This window comes from Cydia splendana, chromosome 16, assembly GCF_910591565.1.
Source record: "Cydia splendana chromosome 16, ilCydSple1.2, whole genome shotgun sequence".
NCBI classification, from domain to species: domain Eukaryota; kingdom Metazoa; phylum Arthropoda; class Insecta; order Lepidoptera; family Tortricidae; genus Cydia; species Cydia splendana.
In genome coordinates, this window is record NC_085975.1 from 1,523,531 (window position 1) to 1,543,318 (window position 19,788).

General features: G+C 38.8%; 1 long non-coding RNA gene across 1 annotated transcript in view; it reads left to right on the plus strand.

The window, feature by feature from the left end:
• LOC134798134 (uncharacterized) overlaps positions 1–12,165 on the plus strand; it is a 172,773-nt gene extending 160,608 nt beyond the window's left edge. The window contains exon 2 of the long non-coding RNA XR_010145158.1: positions 12,101–12,165. This is a non-coding gene — a long non-coding RNA (uncharacterized LOC134798134). The remainder of the gene's footprint in view (positions 1–12,100) is intronic.
• The last annotated feature ends 7,623 nt before the right edge of the window (positions 12,166–19,788 follow it).

The window sequence follows — 19,788 nt, forward strand, 5'->3', positions numbered from 1 at the left end:
ATCTACTTCTTTTGTTACTTATGCTTTTTTTTGACATTTAGATTTTATTCTAGAAATTCTAGACTAGTATTTTTTTATACAATCTTTTTAATGTTTGACAATCCTTTTGTGAAATTCTTAGTGTTAAATTTGATATGTATAATAATCCAATTTTATTATGGAATAATATTAACATCAATAAATTGCTCTGATAATTAGATTAAGATTAATTACGATTCATAAGAGCTTGTTGCTAGGCCTACATGAATAAAGTATATTTTTGATTTTGATTTTTTGATTTTGGTACAGAAAGTAATAAATTAAAATATATAATTAGACTAAACTAACAACAGTTGTTAAGTTATCAATTCAATGCAATGTAATAATCTGTATATAGCATGAACGTTTTGTTTTAACAACACGCAAAGTAACGATTGCTTTTGGTTTCAGCAATCAAAAGCAAATGCTTTTTTTCCCTGCGATTGATAATCAAAGAAATATATATACGCTCGTGGACGGAATAGCCCCTATTACGGAATGAGTTACATTGACGGAACGGTCAATTACTAGGCAAAATGTTGAAACCTGAGGGGTATGAATCGTCTATAATAATAATGAGTGTCCCATCTAGATACGCACTCTACATAATGCATCACTTATGTATAATAATAAACCATACCTCCATTCGACCCAAGTCACAAATTTGCGTTTAAATTTTTAAGCGTCCGCCTGAATTCTGAAATGTCGTGTCTTTCTGAACGACTGCATAGTTTCGATATCGGCTGGCTATTAGAATTATTAAGAAGCCACTTTGGTGTAAGTAAATGCTGTCTCAAGTAGAACCTGGAAACCATTTTACTTACTTAAGATTTAAGTTCAGTTATAATGACATTTAAATTTTTTGACAGTGACATTTTTTTTTTTTTTTTTTTTTTTAAATGTTAATGTTAAGTTGATGATCTTTTAGTGAAAGCCTTTGTTTTATTTTTAGTGTAAAATATTGTATTTTTCTTTTAGAAATAAATATATCCAATCTAATCTAATAGTGTATTCTAAACACTTAATTTTACTTGTTCGTTTTGCATAAAAATGTCTATGTCTTGTAATAATCTTGTAATGTCTTAGCTTCGATATCAGGTGGCCATTTGAATTATTGAGAAACCACTTTGGTGTAAATACTGTCGCATATAGACCCTGGAAAGCATTTTATACAATTAATTAAGATTTTATAGAAGTTAATAGTGTATTTTACAACACTAACATAACCCACATGGACATCTTTAGTTTTACTAGTTCATTTTGCATAAACATTTCTATGTTATAAAATAGTTCAAAAACGGTTTTGTTTAGTTTAGATATCAGGTGGCCATTATTAATTAATAAGATTAATATGATTAAGAAGCCACTTTGGTACAAATACTGTCGCATATATAGAACCGGGAAAACATTTTACTTAATTATTAAGATTTTAGAAAAGTTAATGGTGTAGGTATTCTACACACTTCATTTTACTAGTTAAGTTTACATAAACATTTCTATGTTATGTATAATAGTTCAAAAACGTTTTTGCCTAGTTTAGATATCAGGTGGCCATTGCAATTATTAAGAAGCCACTTTGGGACAAATACAGTACTGTCGCATATACGAGTACCTAGAACCTGGAAAGCATTTTACTTAATTGTTAAAATTTTAGAAAATTTAATAAGTGTATTCTAAACATTTGATTTTACTAGTTCATTTTACATAAACATTTCTATGTTATTTATGTAATGGTTTAATAGAGTTTTTGCTTAGGTTAGATAAGTAAGTAGTATTTGAATTATTAAAAAGCCACTTTGGTATAATTTACTGTCGCATGTAGAACCTGGAAAGCATTCGAATTACTATTTAATCAAAATCGATCCAAAACAGGTGCATAAGACAATACTTAACAATTACATAAAAACAAAAACGACAAATTCACGCCATTAGAGTACCTATCTATGTATGTTTTTACCTAGCTTTTAACTGTATTCTATTTTCTGTTTATTTTTAACTGCATGGTGCACAATATAGACTACTACTACCACTAACCACTAGCTTTTGCCCGCGACTTCGTCTGCGTGGAATTAGTGACAGCAGATAAAGTAGGTATAGCGCCTGGATAATGCTAATAGCAATCGTTCAATTCGCGCATTGCTTACTTCAATTATTAGGCAATTCACTAACTCTTTCAATTCCACCCCCCTTTGCACTCTCTTCAGAGATGATTTCCGACATAAAAACTATTTTATGTCCTTTCCCGGGACTCAAACTATCTCTATACCAAATTTCAACTAAATCGGTTCAGCGGCTTAAGCGTGATGAGGTAACAGACAGACAGACAGACACACTTTGGCCTTTATAATATTAGTATGGATTTACTAAATTACTTACAATGTTCTGCCAATTAGTAGTACAATTGCATAATAATTTAATAAATTAACTAGAAAGAGTCAAACTAAGTACCATTTAGAGAATATTTTATACGTACTTAATGGGAAAATCAATACGCAACTTAGTTGCGATTAGGGACTTTATTCCCAACTAAAAACCAGCGTAAATCTGACCTAACTATACCGACTGTTGATATGAATTGTAGGCTCAATTTATAGTGGAAACTTTCGATGGATTGGGCTGTAGTTAGACCAGGGGTAAGCAAACTTTATTAGAAAAGGACCCAAACGGAACAAAATATAAATAATATCTAGCTCAAAGAGTCAAGTGTTGTTTTGAATAAGTCTAACGACTATTAGGAAACAAATTAATTAGGAAAATGAAATGACGTGTCGGACGCATCGGCCGGGCTGGGCCGGGTCTAACGTGAGTCATCCTTTAAAGAGCCGTGATTGTACCTTCAAAGAGCTGCATACAGCTCGCGAGTCGCGAGCCGTAGTTTACCGACCCCTGAGTTAGACGATGTTCACATTGAATGTCGATACGCCACTAGGTGTGCGAACAGGACATCGCTATATACCCTCATAGCGCTGTTCCGCTCACTCAGCATGATAAGTAAGGAAAATTCCCATTGATACCGAAGCAGCCTTTAATCATCATCAGGACAAAGACTATTTATAAATAAATAAGCGTGTCCTACATACCTGGAGGAAATTCTGCTCATTAAGAGTTCCGCACCGCTGGTGTGGTCCAAGGTACGGGCTAAAACAACTTTTCAGAATTAAAAAAAAAAAAATTTGTAGGGGTCCGTACCCAAAGGGTAAAAACGGGACCCTATTACTAAGACTTTGCTGTCCGTCTGTACGTCTGTTCATTGTTTAAATATGATATGACAATAGATACAGACAGAACAGAATACATCACATCTCGGTAAAAAGATGCAGCTTCAAGAAAAACAATTCATTTAAGACAGAGGCTGACAAAGAGCGATCGCCTCCAGACAACGGTTTCTTTTATACATATGTCTGATTGCCTACGCATGTGAGACATGGATGCTGACTGTCGGAAGGGTCCGCCAGTTTAAAGTGGTACAGAGAGCTATGGAACGCGCGATGCTCGGGATTTCTGGACAGAATTTGGAATGAGGAATTTCGCCAACGCACTATAGTTACATCGCCAAAAGAATTGCGCAACTGAAGTGGGAATGGGCCGGCCATATCTGTCGCAGGGATGACGACCGATGGGGCCAACAAGTACTGTTCTGGAGAACTCGACTGGGAAGCCGAAGGAACGGAAAACCACGAGCTAGATGGTCGACACTGAAAGCTGGCAGGGCCGACCTGGCATAGAACCGCCGCATACAGAACAACATGGAAATCCATGAAAGAAGCATATGTTCAGCAGTCGACGCAAATATGCTGAGTAGAGAGAGAGAGAGAGAAGATATATGTATGATTTGTATGATAATAAAAATGAATTCTGTAATGTTTGTGTCTTAGGCCACACTCCTAAGTGGCATTAAGTCGTTACCATCATCAAAAGACAGCGAGCGGCCGGCCGCCTCGGGCATAAAATATTCACACCCTCTTCGGTGGACAATTGCAGAAATTATCCGGAAAACAGTGCTTTTGTATTGGAAAAAACTAAGGCTTTTGAAGCCTAAAAGGGCATTTCTATTTAAACTGTAACAACATTTTTGGAGTTACAATTGGGATTTTGACATTGGAAATGTCTTTTCGTTCGCTCCAGTATACTGTCCGATTTCACGAAAAAGTGCGATCCCCTTATATCTCGGAAAGTTGTGAAGATATGATATTAAAAAATAGGCTCAAAAGACGCATAATCACGAGAGCTGTAAGGTGCAAAAATAATTATTCGAGAAAGTCAAAATCAAAAAAAGTTATGGTCGAAATAGTGAAAATAAAATTCAATTTTTTCCGAATTTTTGATTTTGGTGCTCGATAATTTGGAAACGAAGAATGATATCAAAAATTTGAGAAAAACGGCTCTGGACAATTTAGTCAGCTACAATTTGAGCCTAAAACAAAGACGATCGGGTTAAGGGTTTGCCCTGTAGCCTAACCTTAAAATAGTCAAAAAGTCAGAACGACATTTTTCACAGGACATTTATGACTTCATGTTTCGCAGAGTTCGTTATCGGTGTTTGTTGTGAATTGTCGGGATTATGACGGCAGAATAACACTTGCACTGAGTGGGCTTTCAAAATCGCTGCAGATTTTTCTTGGTCTAACTCTATCTATCCTGTTTGAGACGGGCGTAGATAACGCACTATTCGACAATCTAATCGGAGAGGGAGAGGGAGAGGGAGAGGGAGAGGGAGAGGGAGAGGGAGAGGGAGAGGGAGAGGGAGAGGGAGAGGGAGAGGGAGAGGGAGAGGGAGAGGGAGAGGGAGAGGGAGAGGGAGAGGGAGAGGGAGAGGGAGAGGGAGAGGGAGAGGGAGAGGGAGAGGGAGAGGGAGAGGGAGAGGGAGAGGGAGAGGGAGAGGGAGAGGGAGAGGGAGAGGGAGAGGGAGAGGGAGAGGGAGAGGGAGAGGGAGAGGGAGAGGGAGAGGGAGAGGGAGAGGGAGAGGGAGAGGGAGAGGGAGAGGGAGAGGGAGAGGGAGAGGGAGAGGGAGAGGGAGAGGGAGAGGGAGAGGGAGAGGGAGAGGGAGAGGGAGAGGGAGAGGGAGAGGGAGAGGGAGAGGGAGAGGGAGAGGGAGAGGGAGAGGGAGAGGGAGAGGGAGAGGGAGAGGGAGAGGGAGAGGGAGAGGGAGAGGGAGAGGGAGAGGGAGAGGGAGAGGGAGAGGGAGAGGGAGAGGGAGAGGGAGAGGGAGAGGGAGAGGGAGAGGGAGAGGGAGAGGGAGAGGGAGAGGGAGAGGGAGAGGGAGAGGGAGAGGGAGAGGGAGAGGGAGAGGGAGAGGGAGAGGGAGAGGGAGAGGGAGAGGGAGAGGGAGAGGGAGAGGGAGAGGGAGAGGGAGAGGGAGAGGGAGAGGGAGAGGGAGAGGGAGAGGGAGAGGGAGAGGGAGAGGGAGAGGGAGAGGGAGAGGGAGAGGGAGAGGGAGAGGGAGAGGGAGAGGGAGAGGGAGAGGGAGAGGGAGAGGGAGAGGGAGAGGGAGAGGGAGAGGGAGAGGGAGAGGGAGAGGGAGAGGGAGAGGGAGAGGGAGAGGGAGAGGGAGAGGGAGAGGGAGAGGGAGAGGGAGAGGGAGAGGGAGAGGGAGAGGGAGAGGGAGAGGGAGAGGGAGAGGGAGAGGGAGAGGGAGAGGGAGAGGGAGAGGGAGAGGGAGAGGGAGAGGGAGAGGGAGAGGGAGAGGGAGAGGGAGAGGGAGAGGGAGAGGGAGAGGGAGAGGGAGAGGGAGAGGGAGAGGGAGAGGGAGAGGGAGAGGGAGAGGGAGAGGGAGAGGGAGAGGGAGAGGGAGAGGGAGAGGGAGATGTACCTATACTTATGCGCCACGGCGACAATTATTCAAACTTGGATACGCGTGTGGAAATTTTGCAATTTGTTTGTTCACATGCGTTATGTCCAGGATACTTGTGTTAGTCTAAGAATAAAATAATTATCATTCAACGTTGTAGTTTTATTTTGTAACTTTTTCCTTATCCAGACTTTCTCGTCGCTCAGCGACAATATTTTTTCGAATTCCGCAGATTCATTTCCAATGTGCTCGATGGTCGTGTGAGGCACGAAATCTGTGAATTTTTTATATTATTTCCACTCAGAATCACAAGCTTTTTCCATTTTTACTGAGAAAAATTTTTTCCCAAAATTTTTCGACCGTTTGGTTACGGTTTTCAATACTTACAACCTTACTACGATCGTAACAAAACGGACAAAAAAAGTTATGAAATTTTGGGAACACTTTTTTTCTCGTATTAGGATCGAAAGAGCTCGTGATTCTGAGTGGAAATAATATAAAAATTCCAGAATCTAAAATGCAAGTTGGGGGCAAAAATACAACATTAAATAGAAATGCCCAAAAACGTTCATAGACGTATTATGGATGGCTTTATCTATGTACATGATACTTTTTAACACCGCGGGATTGGTAGTTGTCATGTAGACAAGAAGGACCATCATAATTATCCTTAGCAAATTTTTGACGTAGGTATCTTAAAGTTCTAATCATGCCGTTATTGAGGATATCAACTTGGTGTTACAGAATATTCATCCTGAAAATACCTATATTTAATAGAAAAATTAAGTAAAAGCAAAACGAAGCCAGCAAAAAAAGTCCAAAACACACTAACGCCTTAGAAGCCCACGGATGTTTGAAAGGAAACACCTATAAAAGGAAAGGAAATAGGCGCGTTCGCAATATCACAACCTTGTCGCTGTAACTCAGTCGGTAGATTCATATGGCTGTGCGTGTACTTAGTTACTGCGACAAGGGTGTGGGCGTGGGTGATAGCGGTGAGAAAATGTTAGGTTTTAGACAAATAGTGTCTCATGTTACTAAATATAAGTACTAAGTGATAGGTATTCTGCAGTTGACATCTGGGACCTATTTCTTGAGCGATATTAGGGTCATATTATTAGTCTACGAACAGGGGCCCATTTCTCGAACGATATTAGACTAATATTTTTAGTCCACGAACTGTCACATCGTATGGGTTGCCATGACAACACACAAATAATATTAGACTAATATCGTTCGAGAAATGGGCCCCCTGGTGCCCATTTCATGAACTGTGAAGTCTTATAGGTTTCCATTAAACCTAACATAGCACTGACATATTAAAATGTATGCATGCAAGATTTAAAAAGCGACGGACGAACAAGATTTATTATGTACAGTCACCTGCAATAATATGTTACACAAAGAAGGCCGCAATAATATCTGACACAATCTTATTTGTCATACCATAAGAGCGTGTCACATATTTTTGCGGCCTTCAAAGAATAACAAAGTATTGCAGGTGACTGTACTTACTCAACCAGCGATTTTTCCCCTTTAAATAAAATTATTATTTATGTAAATTATATATGTTGTCTCCATTATGTAGTTTCCAAGTTCAAGAATGAATTACTCTTGTTATGGGAAGCGCCGATGCTCAATGCCATGCGGGTGCCTTGCGTAGGTAATGTTGGACAACTCGAGAAGTGAACAATTTATATTGCTTATGCTTGTGAGCTGTAAATCTCTCTATGAATCCTCGTACCATGGGGGTTATAGGGGCATAATCCATAATTTTCGAACCTGATCACATAATTACTCGAGCATCACCGTGTTGTTAATGGTTTGGTACAGACTCAACCCTACTTAATCCTACTTTCTTTTCCTAAGAAAATTTTGACTCAAAGCTACGTTAGGCTAGAAAATTACAATGAAACTAAATCAACAATCGGTTAGTTCCCGATTCGCCGGATGCTTGTTTCGCCGTATTCCTGTTTCGCCGGATTTACTTTAGGACGTCACAATTCGAGTATAAAAGAATCCGACTAAACAAAAATCCGGCGAATCGGGAACTAACCCAAGTAACCCAACAATCTGTCTGATATACGTACATAAGTCATATTATGTAAGTATTAATTTTGTACCTAAAGGTCGTCTGTTAAGGTTTGCGATAATGTGTAATCTTGTATTTGTATTCTACAGTATATAAAGCTTCTTGGCAAGCAGTACAACAACAAAAAAATCCGGAAGAGCATTTGCGCGACATACCGACGCATGTTGTATGCAAATACGAAGTAATATATGCCTACTTATCGGTAAGTGCCTCACTACCGTATGCGTAAAGTAAGGTCAGAGACATGTATTAAGTACCTACCTACCTTCTTTGAAAATGTAAACAAAAAGTTACAATTTGAATGTTGACTTAAGTACAAAATAAAAGGGTAGGTACCTATCTAGTGTAGTAGTGTAGGGAGTTTTCGTATTTTTTTAATAGTTCATGTGTTCTTAGAATTCCCAGATACAGGATAATCCTACTCAGAATCATAGGCACTATTGATTCTATCAGAAACATTGACATATTACACACATAGTAGGTAGATCCCGCTACTATTTTACGCTAATTCAAACTTCCATTTCGATATCAAATTGATGTCTTTTTGTTATCCGTTACGCCTCGCTAATGATAAAAATCATCATTATAATATCAAGATGCATGTTTGAATTATCCCCCTGGTCCCCACAACATTTTTTTATGGTTTTACGCATTCCCATTTAAAAGATGACTCACGCTAAACCGGGCCGGGCTGGGCCGGAGCTTTCGGCGCTTAGTTTTCTATGAAAAGCACCACGTGATCATTTGATCATCGATCAGCCGTCATAGAAAATGACATCATGTCGGTCGCCCCGGCCCAGTCACGGTCCGGTTTAGCGTGAGTCATCCTTCAGACGCGCTTTTAGTAGGTCCCATCTTATTTTACTATCACTCAATATTATTCAATACCGTTCCACCCGCAATCACCCAAAGCGTTATGAAGCTATAAATATCCAAATGCAAATCCGAATCTACCAAATAATAAATAACTCCTGGATCCTGGCTGCGCGCGCATAAATCACCGAGCATATTCGTAACTTACAGCATAAACAACCAGATTTATAATAACGTAAACTCAACAGATTCAATGTGTATTTTAGAATGAAATAAATGAGTAGATATTAATCAATTCTTGGAATGGATGGATGGTTACATTTGAATTGTGACTGCAGCATTGCGGTTGCCGCGTTACTGCGGCATTGATGCACGTCACGCACGGTCCAATTCGAACTTTCGAACGTACCTACACCTGACATCAGAACAATATTGGATTTAAGCTTAGAATAAATTTAAAAGTGGAAAAATTACTGTCTTGGGTGAGACTTGAACTCACGGCCTCTGGATCGATACTCCAGCGCTCTGCCATCTGAGCCACCAAGACCTCATCCATAGCCAGCAAATCTTTCCCTACCCTATTGGTCCTGTTTTTACCCTTTGGGTACGGAACCCTAAAAATAAGGAAAGAAAAGTCACAGGCTTCAGCTAGTTATAAATAAACGTCACATTAACTAAATAATTTGAACTCAATGCCTTGTTTTTGTACAATTGAGCCTGATTGCTTACCCGACTTGTGTACTGCGTAGTAGCACAGCGCTTTTATTTACAGCGAATTCATATTTGCACTAAACGGTTTTCTTTCAGCTTTGTGATGCGAACAGCTAAGGAGTGGACGTCACTTTATGGCAAATCTTTTCACAACTTTTTAAATCGAGATTGAATAGACAACTTTTAGGTAAGAATGTTCCACTCTAGAGCACATCGGCACTTATCATTAGTTGAGATTGTGGTCAAATGCTTACCCCTTTGCCTACGAAAAAAAGTCCCGGGTTCGAATCCTAGTAAGGGTATTTATTTTATGTTTATCACGAATATTTTTCCCTGAGTTATGCACATTTTCTATGTACAGTCAGAACAGATTATTAGCATTTATATGCTAATCTTAATAGGTTTCCTGACTGTACATATATTATGTATTTACCTATACATGTTATATGTTTTGTCGTCTAGTACCAACAACACAAGCCTTATTGAGCTTACTGTGGTACCTACATACTATGTCAATCTTTGTAAAACTATCTTATAGGGACCGTGCGCGTTGGAGGGCCTGCCATCTTGTGGCCTAAATCGGAAAAATATGTGCACATGTACATTGCCAAAGCAAGTGCTACCATCTACCCTTCTCATTGGTACGTTTCCCTGTGCATAGTAGATTCTGCCATCTTGTGGGCTACATCGGAAGCATACACGACTCATTTACGCCTCGCGCCAAAAATCTGACGGCTCCTATGCTGCCTCCTATAGTTCATGCACGGGGCCTATAATATTTATAATTATTAAATTGATTAAAGTGAATAGTCTGTTATGCGCGCTGTGGCGCTGCGCAGGCGTCACTTATTGCGCTCATTTGATAATTTCACTTAATCTGCCGCAATAGGTGTAGGTCGGTGAACCACGCTAGTGCAGTTGCAATTGCAGATAAAGTGCATTTTATATTTATTTCAAGACTGTATATTCGGCATCAATGAGTGAATGTATTTTTAAAATATATGCTAATCACTGGAACTTTTCTAGTACCAATCGAATAATTTACCTACACTAGAAATCGCCCAGAACCGAATCGGCGGTGGAGATACTCGTATTTCACTCAAGTTTACTCAATAGTAACATTCACTCATTTATTTCATTCTAAAATTAATTCTAAAATACACATTGAATCTGTTGAGTTTACGTTATTATAAATCTGGTTGTTTATGCTCCAAGTTACGAATATGCTCGGTGATTTATGCTTGCGCAGCCAGGATCCACGAGTTATTTATTATTTGGTAGATTCGGATTTGCATTTGGATATTTATAGCTTCATAACGCTTTGGGCGATTTCGAACAGTATTGAATAATATTTTGTGATAGATATAGGGCCCGTTTCTCGAACGATATTAGTCTAATATTAGTGTGTTGTCATGACAACCCATACGATTTGACAGTTCGTGGACTAATAATATTATTCTAATATCGTTCCAGAAATGAGCCCATACCTATTCTAAGGGTAGGTACTTACACTACATAATTCCGAAATATATTATGCCGAATTTTAAAATATCGAATTTTATTATTCCGATTTTAAATGCTCGATCCATCAAAATTCTGATTGTCGTAATTACCCAACGATGAAAATCACGAAGTTTTATATTTCCGAATAGGAAACCCGACGATTTTTAAATTCCGAACAACATAATTCCGAATATAACAATTCCGATAGGGAGAAACACCGAATTTAACATTTACGATTTTTGATATCACGAATTCCGAATTGTCATAATTCCGAAATTGTGAACTCCGATTTGACGTGATTCCTATTTTTTAAATTCCTAATATCGATATTCCGAATTTGTTGTTAATAAATAAAGGTACCTACGTTACTACGGGGGGTAGCAGTTCTAACGTAACCTAAACCTACTTTTTTAAAAACAGTTATTTCCTGTAGGGGTCGCAGTTCTAACCTAACCAATACCTACTTTTCTGTAAGCAGTAAGTTTCTAGGGGAGGGAGGGTCGCAGTTCTAACCTAACCTACACCTACTTTTCTAGTAGCAGTTGGTTTCTGTAATGGTCGCAGTTCTAACCTAACCTAAGCCACTTTTCTAGTAGCAGATGGTTTCTGTGAAGGTCGCAGTTCTAACCTAACCGACTTTTCTAGTAGCAGTTGGTTTCTGAGTAGGTCGCAGTTCTAACCTAACCCACTTTTCTAGTAGCAGTTGGTTTCTGTAAAGGTCGCAGTTCTCACCTAACCTAACCTACTTTTCTAGTAGCAGTTGGCTTCTGTGAAGGTCGCAGTTCTAACCTAACTTAACCCACTTCGCTAGTAGCAGTTGGTTTCTGTAAAGGTCGCAGTTCTAACCTAACCTACTTTTCTAGTAGCAGTTGGCTTCTGTGAAGGTCGCAGTTCTAACCTAACCTAACCCACTTTTCTAGTAGCAGTTGGTTTCTGTAAAGGTAGCAGTTCTAGCATGACCAAATGATTTAAATGCATTTTTTTTTGCAGATCAATTTTAAAAACGGCTGACCATTTAATTACTTCCCTTTTGAAAATCACGAATTTCATTATTCCGAGTTTACAAAAGATCGAATTTCTGAATTCCGAATTATTTTATTTCCGATCGGTCAATGATTTTTCGGAATAGACAAATTCGGAAAAAAAAAGGATTTTTTAAAAATCGGAACTTGAAGCTTTCTTTCATATGACAATCGGATTTTAAGTATTCGGAAATAGCACAGTCGTGATTTTCTTCTTTCGTGGTTTTCAAAGTCGTGATTTCGATATTTCGGACGTATAAAAAATCGTGATTATGAAAATCGAGGTTATGAAAGTCGGAAAAACATATTTCGGAATATTTGGGTGTTCCCTTATTCTAATGGTGAATGCAGCTCAATCTGTCTCCAATTTTGACAATTACGTAAATCTCATTTTAAAAATTCAAGAAAATGACAATTACGCGATGGCTGAGATACGTGTCATACTCGTGAACGGGTGCTGTTTGTGGAGACTGGTCTGTTTAAGCTAACACAAGCTATTATACTTAGTAACTTTATTTTTATTAATTAATTACAGTGAGACGCCTCATTCTGCTCTCGTATGTTTCTTTTCTCTTAATGAATGTATTAATTATACAGGATATTGACTCTTGGAGACCCTATACATCTCTAAGGATAACTTGATAAACTATATAATCTTATAGTTCTGACACCTAGAGACATTTACACCTCTAAATATTATAGATTTTTTTTTTGTGTTTTGTATCTGTATTTTTTATGTAATTAGACATTAAGAGACCATATACATCTCTTAGTAATTGTAATACGTTAGATTGAATTGTTAGTTTTATTTTATAAAATTGTTGATGTTATTATTTTTGCTTGTAATTATGTAAATTCAATGATGACGTGTAAAAGTGCCCTTGTGGCCTATTTGCTTAATAAATGTTGATGTTTGATGTTTGATGTTTACGTAAAGCCAGAAAATTAGTCAGAAAGAAAAAATATGGCGCGCCGCGCGAAACTTGCGACGGAAGATATGTCCGTCGCGCGGGGTTGGTAAACCTTTTATCTCAAGTACTCTGAAAGTATTACTTCTGTTTAAAATTGTGCTCGTCTGATCCCTTGTATATGTCATTAGCTATTTTATACTAAAATTATACTGCTAGGCTATACAGGGTACCCGATATAAAACTGAAAATAAATGAAAATTAAACATTTTTTTCCTTTTTTTTTTTTGCGCCGTCTTTATCCTTTTAAGGTTTTGGTCAAAGGTGCCCCTGCAAATATAGCTTCCGTGTGATTTTTTTTTTCATATCATTCATTCATCATTCATTTCAGCCTATATACGTCCCACTGCTGGGCACAGGCCTCCTCTCATGCGCGAGAGGGCTTGGGCTATAGTCCCCACGCTAGCTCAATGCGGATTGGGGACTTCACATACACCTTTGAATTTCTTCGCAGATGTATGCAGGTTTCCTCACGATGTTTTCCTTCACCGAAATCTAGTGGTAAATATCAAATGATATTTCGTACATAAGTTCCGAAAAACTCATTGGTACGAGCCAGGATTTGAACCCGCGACCTCCGGATTGAAAGTCGGACGTCATATCCACTCGGCTACCACCGCTTAATTAAGGCCGCTTCACCATACAAACGTAGTCCCCATTTTCCTCTCTAGATATTGACATAATGGAAAATATTTTTTCATATCATTTGCCCTTAATTAAAACATGTAAAAAGGCAATTTAAAAACTACAGTATTGCGTCAGTCCCCTCTTAACAGGAAAGGGGACGGCCGCTTTACCATACAAACGTAGTCCCCATTTTCCTCTCTAGATATTGACATAATGGAAAATATTTTTACATATTTACCTAATTTGTATAACTAGTAGTTCGCCCCGAACTGTGAACTCGCGGTTCGCCAAAAAGATCAATTGTATGCAGTGCTACTTAGTCCGAGATGGGCATTTCGTAATTACGTAAAAACGACACCCATGACGACTTTTATGACATAGTGCATGGCTGCCATTTTGGATTCCAAAATGGTCATCATTTTCGAAATCAGGACCCCCTAAAACCTATAAAACGACATCCATGACGATTTTTATGACATAGTGCATGGCCGCCATTTTGGATTCCAAAATGGTCATCATTTCGAAATCAGGACCCCCTAAAACCTATAAAACGACATCCATGACGATTTTTATGACATAGTGCATGGCCGCCATCTTGGATTCCAAAATGGTCATCGTTTTCGAAATCTGCGCCCTCAAAACCTATAAAAACGACATCCATGACGACTTTTATGACATAGTGCATGGTCGCCATTTTGGAATCCAAAATGGTCATCATTTTCGAAATCTGCGCCCCCCAAAACCTATAAATAGAAATAGAAATAGAAATAGAAATAGAAATAGAAATAGAAATAGTTTATTCGTGGCATAAAAAATTGGTAACAGACAAACGAGAAAAAAAGAAGAACGAAAATTAAAATTTACACTTAACATTACAACACATATCATTACATAACAGAACAAGTAAATAGCCACGAAATGGTCCCGACTCAGCATGGTGTTAGCCTTGATGGGCCAACGCTGGTCTTCCGTCGGGGCCATGGACGAGTGAATCACGGAAACGGATAGTACACAACATTTAAATAATGAACAGTGGCAAAAAAACAAACGAGTTGGAAATAAATAAATAACAGTAATTCATTAATATTATAAAATAATTACATTTTATGGAAATAAAATAAAAACGACATCCATGACGACTTTTATGACATAGCGCATGGTCGCCATTTTGGAATCCAAAATGGTCATCATTTTCGAAATCTGCGCCCCCTAAAGCCTGTAAAACGACATCCATGACGACTTTTATGACATAGTGCATGGCCGCCATCTTGGATTCCAAAATAGTCATCATTTTTGAAAAAAATCTAAAATTAAAAAGACAATATTATAAATGTGTAACAAACCGAGCACTTTCATTTGATACCAAACTCGACCATACTTTCTTTCAATAAAAATGACCAGAATAGCTAGATCCCTCCCAATTGGCTTTTTAGCATTTTAAGCTCTTCTAGCTCAATAATCTCTTGTTCGAGCCTGCTCAAAATTTAATGACTAAAATACAATGCCCTCAACTACACGTTTACCCAATTTCATTTAAATTAGAACAAATTCTTGAGTATCAAACTATATTCTGACAGTTCAGCTTAAAAACATCGAAATGCCGGGACGTGCCGCTAGCCAGCCGCGTGATCCAAGTCGAATGTAAGAACTTCGCTTCGCTTCGCTCGCTCGTTCGATTAACCATTGCTTGAATTTTTCGATTTTTTGATTATTGTATAAATTTGTAGCGACAACCTGATTTCTTACAAATATTTAAATACTTTACTCTTATAATAATTAAAAATTAAAAAAAATTAGGGGCATAGCTGTGGTTGATATACAACCAATTGTGTCAAAATATTATCAATAATATTAATATCCAGAGAGGAAAATGAGGTCTACGTTTGTATGAAAAGGCGGTTTCGCGCGGGTCCTCCACCTTCGTGAAAATTGGCACAGAAAATTCTACACATATGCTCACCCCTTACGTTAATTCCATACAAATATGCGGGTCACGCTCGACCTTCCCTTATTATAAAAGGCATGAACCCATGTGCACTTTTACCGCACTCATTATACATGCAAATGACATCCTCATACAAATCTCGCACGGACGCGCCAGGTGTGGCCCTGACCTTACCGCAGTTAAGACTATTCGCTGAAGTACATTGATTTAGAATTAACCCATTATAGACTAGCGGTACCATGTATGGTACCATATTTTGAATGGAAAATTGAAAAAATTATAAAGCTTTAAATTACCTAAAATGACTTCAAAAACTATTGAAACCTAAAAAAACTTAGGCCATAATGGGTTAATTAAGTAAAAAAAAAGTAATGTATTTTCTTGGAGTACGAAGGTTACATTTAATGATAAAGAAATATGGTTGTTAAATAAACAGATACAGTAGTTTCTTCAAGTATATTAATTAAATTGACTGGAAGGTTTTTATACAATTGATAATTTAACTAAATACAAACAGAAGTCGTTACTAAAATATTCTGGTGAGTAACTAAAATATTTAAAAAATTACTAATTAAGAGGATTTGTAACAGAAACTCAAACAAAAGGTAAATTCACTAATTAATTTACTAAATAATTAAATGTATTTCAGCAATGTTTTAATTTTAAGTGAGCATTTCTTTACTTTCTCTACATTGTTACGCTGCATTTTTTTCTCTAGTGTCTGTTACAATAAACCTTCAACAACGGAAGTAATGTGCAAAGTAACACTTTAAACTCTCGCGTTTTGTACACATAATAAATGTCACTAACGGGTCACAGATAGTGCAACCTGGCTGAAACATCGGAGAAAAGGTAAAAAAATGAAATTTAATCGCGTTAGACCCGTTAATGACATTAATTAATGTGCAAAGGCTTTATATATTTTTTATCTTTCAAGAGTTATTCCGGCCTTGTCACTGCTTTGAAAAAGTAAACGTTTCGAGAAGTTATGATACTGTTTCCAATAGTTATATTGCCAGCATTGTAACCTCAGCGTAAACACTGAAGCCCCTTTTTTGTGGCGAAGTTGGCGGCAGCGCCAGGAACACACTGGCGACAGTGGTGACATTGTCACCGTTGTCAAGGAACTCACTACTACTTACAATACCTACGCATCATTGTCTTAAGAGTGAAGTATCATCATCATCATCATCATATGAGCCAGAGGACGTCCACTGCTGAACATAGCCTCCCCCAAAGAGTGCCACAATGACCGGTCTTTCACCACCCGCATCCAGCGGACATTTACCAGGGAAGAGGGAAGGAGAAAGGGAGGGTTTAAGAGGGAAGTATAGCTACTAACAAAAGGTACTTTTTTCATACAATTTCCATTTCGGGAGAAAACGTTTTCCACTGACTAAATTTTAACATATTACTTTGATTTTGATGTCGATCGCTTCAGCAAAGTATATTCTAAGTTTAAAGGTTTCGCTTTTAAAAAATGAATGAAAAAGTATTCCCTCTTAAGACCTAAGGCAGCGGTCGGCAACAAGCGGGCCGCATGCGGCCCGCGAACCTCTCGCTTGCGGCCCGCGAGCCTCCCTGGCTATTTTGTATGTAATATTGACAAACGACAATGTCTGCTAAAGTCACAAATATTACCAAAGTGCGGCCCGCGTCAACTTCGTTAACTACTATGTGGCCCTTGCCTGCTAAAAGGTTGCCGACCGCTGACCTAAGGCATTGTCTTGACTAAAACATAATCATGACAGTATGACAGCGACAAGTGTAGTAACTGTCCTTTCATGCATAGCAGCCCTAGAACCCACAGAAAAACTCTTTTCACAAGGCTTCCTTTATTTTTTAAAGGGTAAGGGTAAGAATATTTTATAGCTCCCTTTAAATTTTCGTATGGATAATTTCTATGTAGGTATATTGGATAAAAAGAACCTTGTGGAAAAGGAATATTTATATTTTTTTTTGGACAACCCTACTACAAGACTCTCTAAAGATGCTTGTGGCCCTTAGAGGCGTCACATGCGTGTTGCCGACGGTTTAAGAGCCTTTTATTGAAACACCGAAGCCTTGCGAGGTTATTGGCTGGAGCAGCGAACTTGCCGAGGCCGGCTATATGCATCAGAATAAAAGCAATTAACGGCGATGTTTCCAAGGTTACAAGCGTCCGTTAGCAACCGTCACCACTTACAATCTTGGGTGCTGTTTGCTATTGGACGTAGTTTAAAATACTTGTTTAAAAAAATGTTGTAGAATTCCTTAAAACTTCTCAAGACCAATTTTAACTTTAGGTACTTTTCTTACACAAAAGGTTACAGAACTTGAAACTCCAGGGATGACTCTTCTTCTAAGTCGGTCCCTTACTGCTGAGGATCCTGACTCCGCTTGCAAATTTTTCCTATGGCAGCTCGTCACTTCTCCCTGTCGGTTGCTTTGTGGAAAGCGTTGCTTAGTGTGATGCCCATCTGGGCGGATATTTGGTCACACCATCTCGGACTTGGTCCTCTAGGCCAGCGGTCGACAACCTTTTAGGGCCACATAGTAACTAAGGAAGTTGACGCGGGCCGCACTTTGTTAATGTGTGTGACTTTATCAGACATTGTTGTTTGACAATATTACATACAAAATAGCCAGGGGGGCTCGCGGGCCGCTTGTTGCCGCCCGCTGATCTAGGCCGTCTGCCGTCCACCTTTTCCATCAGCTCAAGTCTCTCCAAGTTGTCAGGGTCTTTGCGAGCTATGTGACCGAAGTATCTCAGTACTCGTTGAAGACAGATGGAGATGGGATGATACATGCGCGTTAATCCGGTAGGTACACCTCTATTTGACGCGACTATCCATGGGTTTTTGGGTGGTATGGGTATTTGACTACACCTTGAGGGTGAAGGGGAAGTTGCACACCTTCGTCACCGAGCACGGCAATCTCCTGCCAGCTATGCGGTCGCGGCTGCCGCTCTCGGATTGGTCTTAATAGTCATTTGCGGAAGTGCGGCACTCTTATGGACGCTGTTTAAACCATCATCTTATTGATGATGATGATGATGGGGTATTTGAAATACCGAAGCCTTGCGAGGTTATTGGCTGGAGCAGCGAACTTACCGAGGCCGGCTATATGCGACACAATAAAACCGTTTAACGCCGAGTTTCCAAGGTTTTCATAACACAAGCCGTTTCCCGGTGCTAGGGTTGCCGACTGGAAAATTATTATAATTATTTAGAGTTATCAAACTGCACAACGGGACTTAATCGCGTATTTAAGTTTTAAGATTTACCTCCGACGTTTCGAGAACGGCGTTGTCCCCGTGGTCTCGGTTTTTTAGAGTTTTTAGACAAATGAAATTATGTGTAATTTTACTGAATTATTGATTTCAAACTCTATTGCACAATAAAAATATGGATAATACCTTACCTTACCACAATTAGAATTTAAATCCAGTTTAATGCGTTACAGTTTAGGAAATAACAACAAATTCGCGTACAAGCGACATTCATAATAGAATAATATGATGACTATACTGTTGGAACTGCTTGTTTGCTTTGGTTTGTTGCTGCGGCAGTGAACGTCCCTAATTATGTCAAGGAAAATGACGGTAAAATTACTGGTGTCAACGCTGCGACAGTAATGCTGCCGCAGTCATCATCTAAATGTAACCTGAATCATTTTATTTCGCCCTAATCGCCGGACGTATTGTTTTCTTTCCTAGAGTTAAATGCACATTAGGTTTTTAAAATCATCACGCTCCGCGATTGTTGCGTCATTTAGGGTCCTAGCTAAATTGGTTGTTCAATACTTACGCTATAGCATTTCCAATTTAGCAAGAAACCTAAATGGCATAACAATCCCGTGTTGTGACTGTACAATTTTCAACAAATGCTAGGCCACGCAAAATGGTAACAGAAATTGATTTATGATCGAACGAACGACATTACTGTTTAGGTATTAGGAAGACTGATTTTTTTTTATTAGGCACATAAAACAGATCACTTTATTACATGATATAATTATTTTCAGTACAGGTTTTGGTTGGGAATGCCATCCAAAGCATGTATGCACATCATGAAATATATATTAGAGCGAAAACTACAACTATATTAAGACTACTATACGAGCTAACTTTATTACACAATAATACAATTTTAGGCACAAAAATAATAATTCACATAATGAGAAGGGGGAAATTAAAGAGATAAATGAAATTAATGATTTTATGTTGGCTAATTATTTTTAGATGCATCGAAGTGGCAACCCTAGCGACGCGCACGCGCACATCAAAAGGAAGTGCACCGTTTAAATTTGGAACGCAAAGT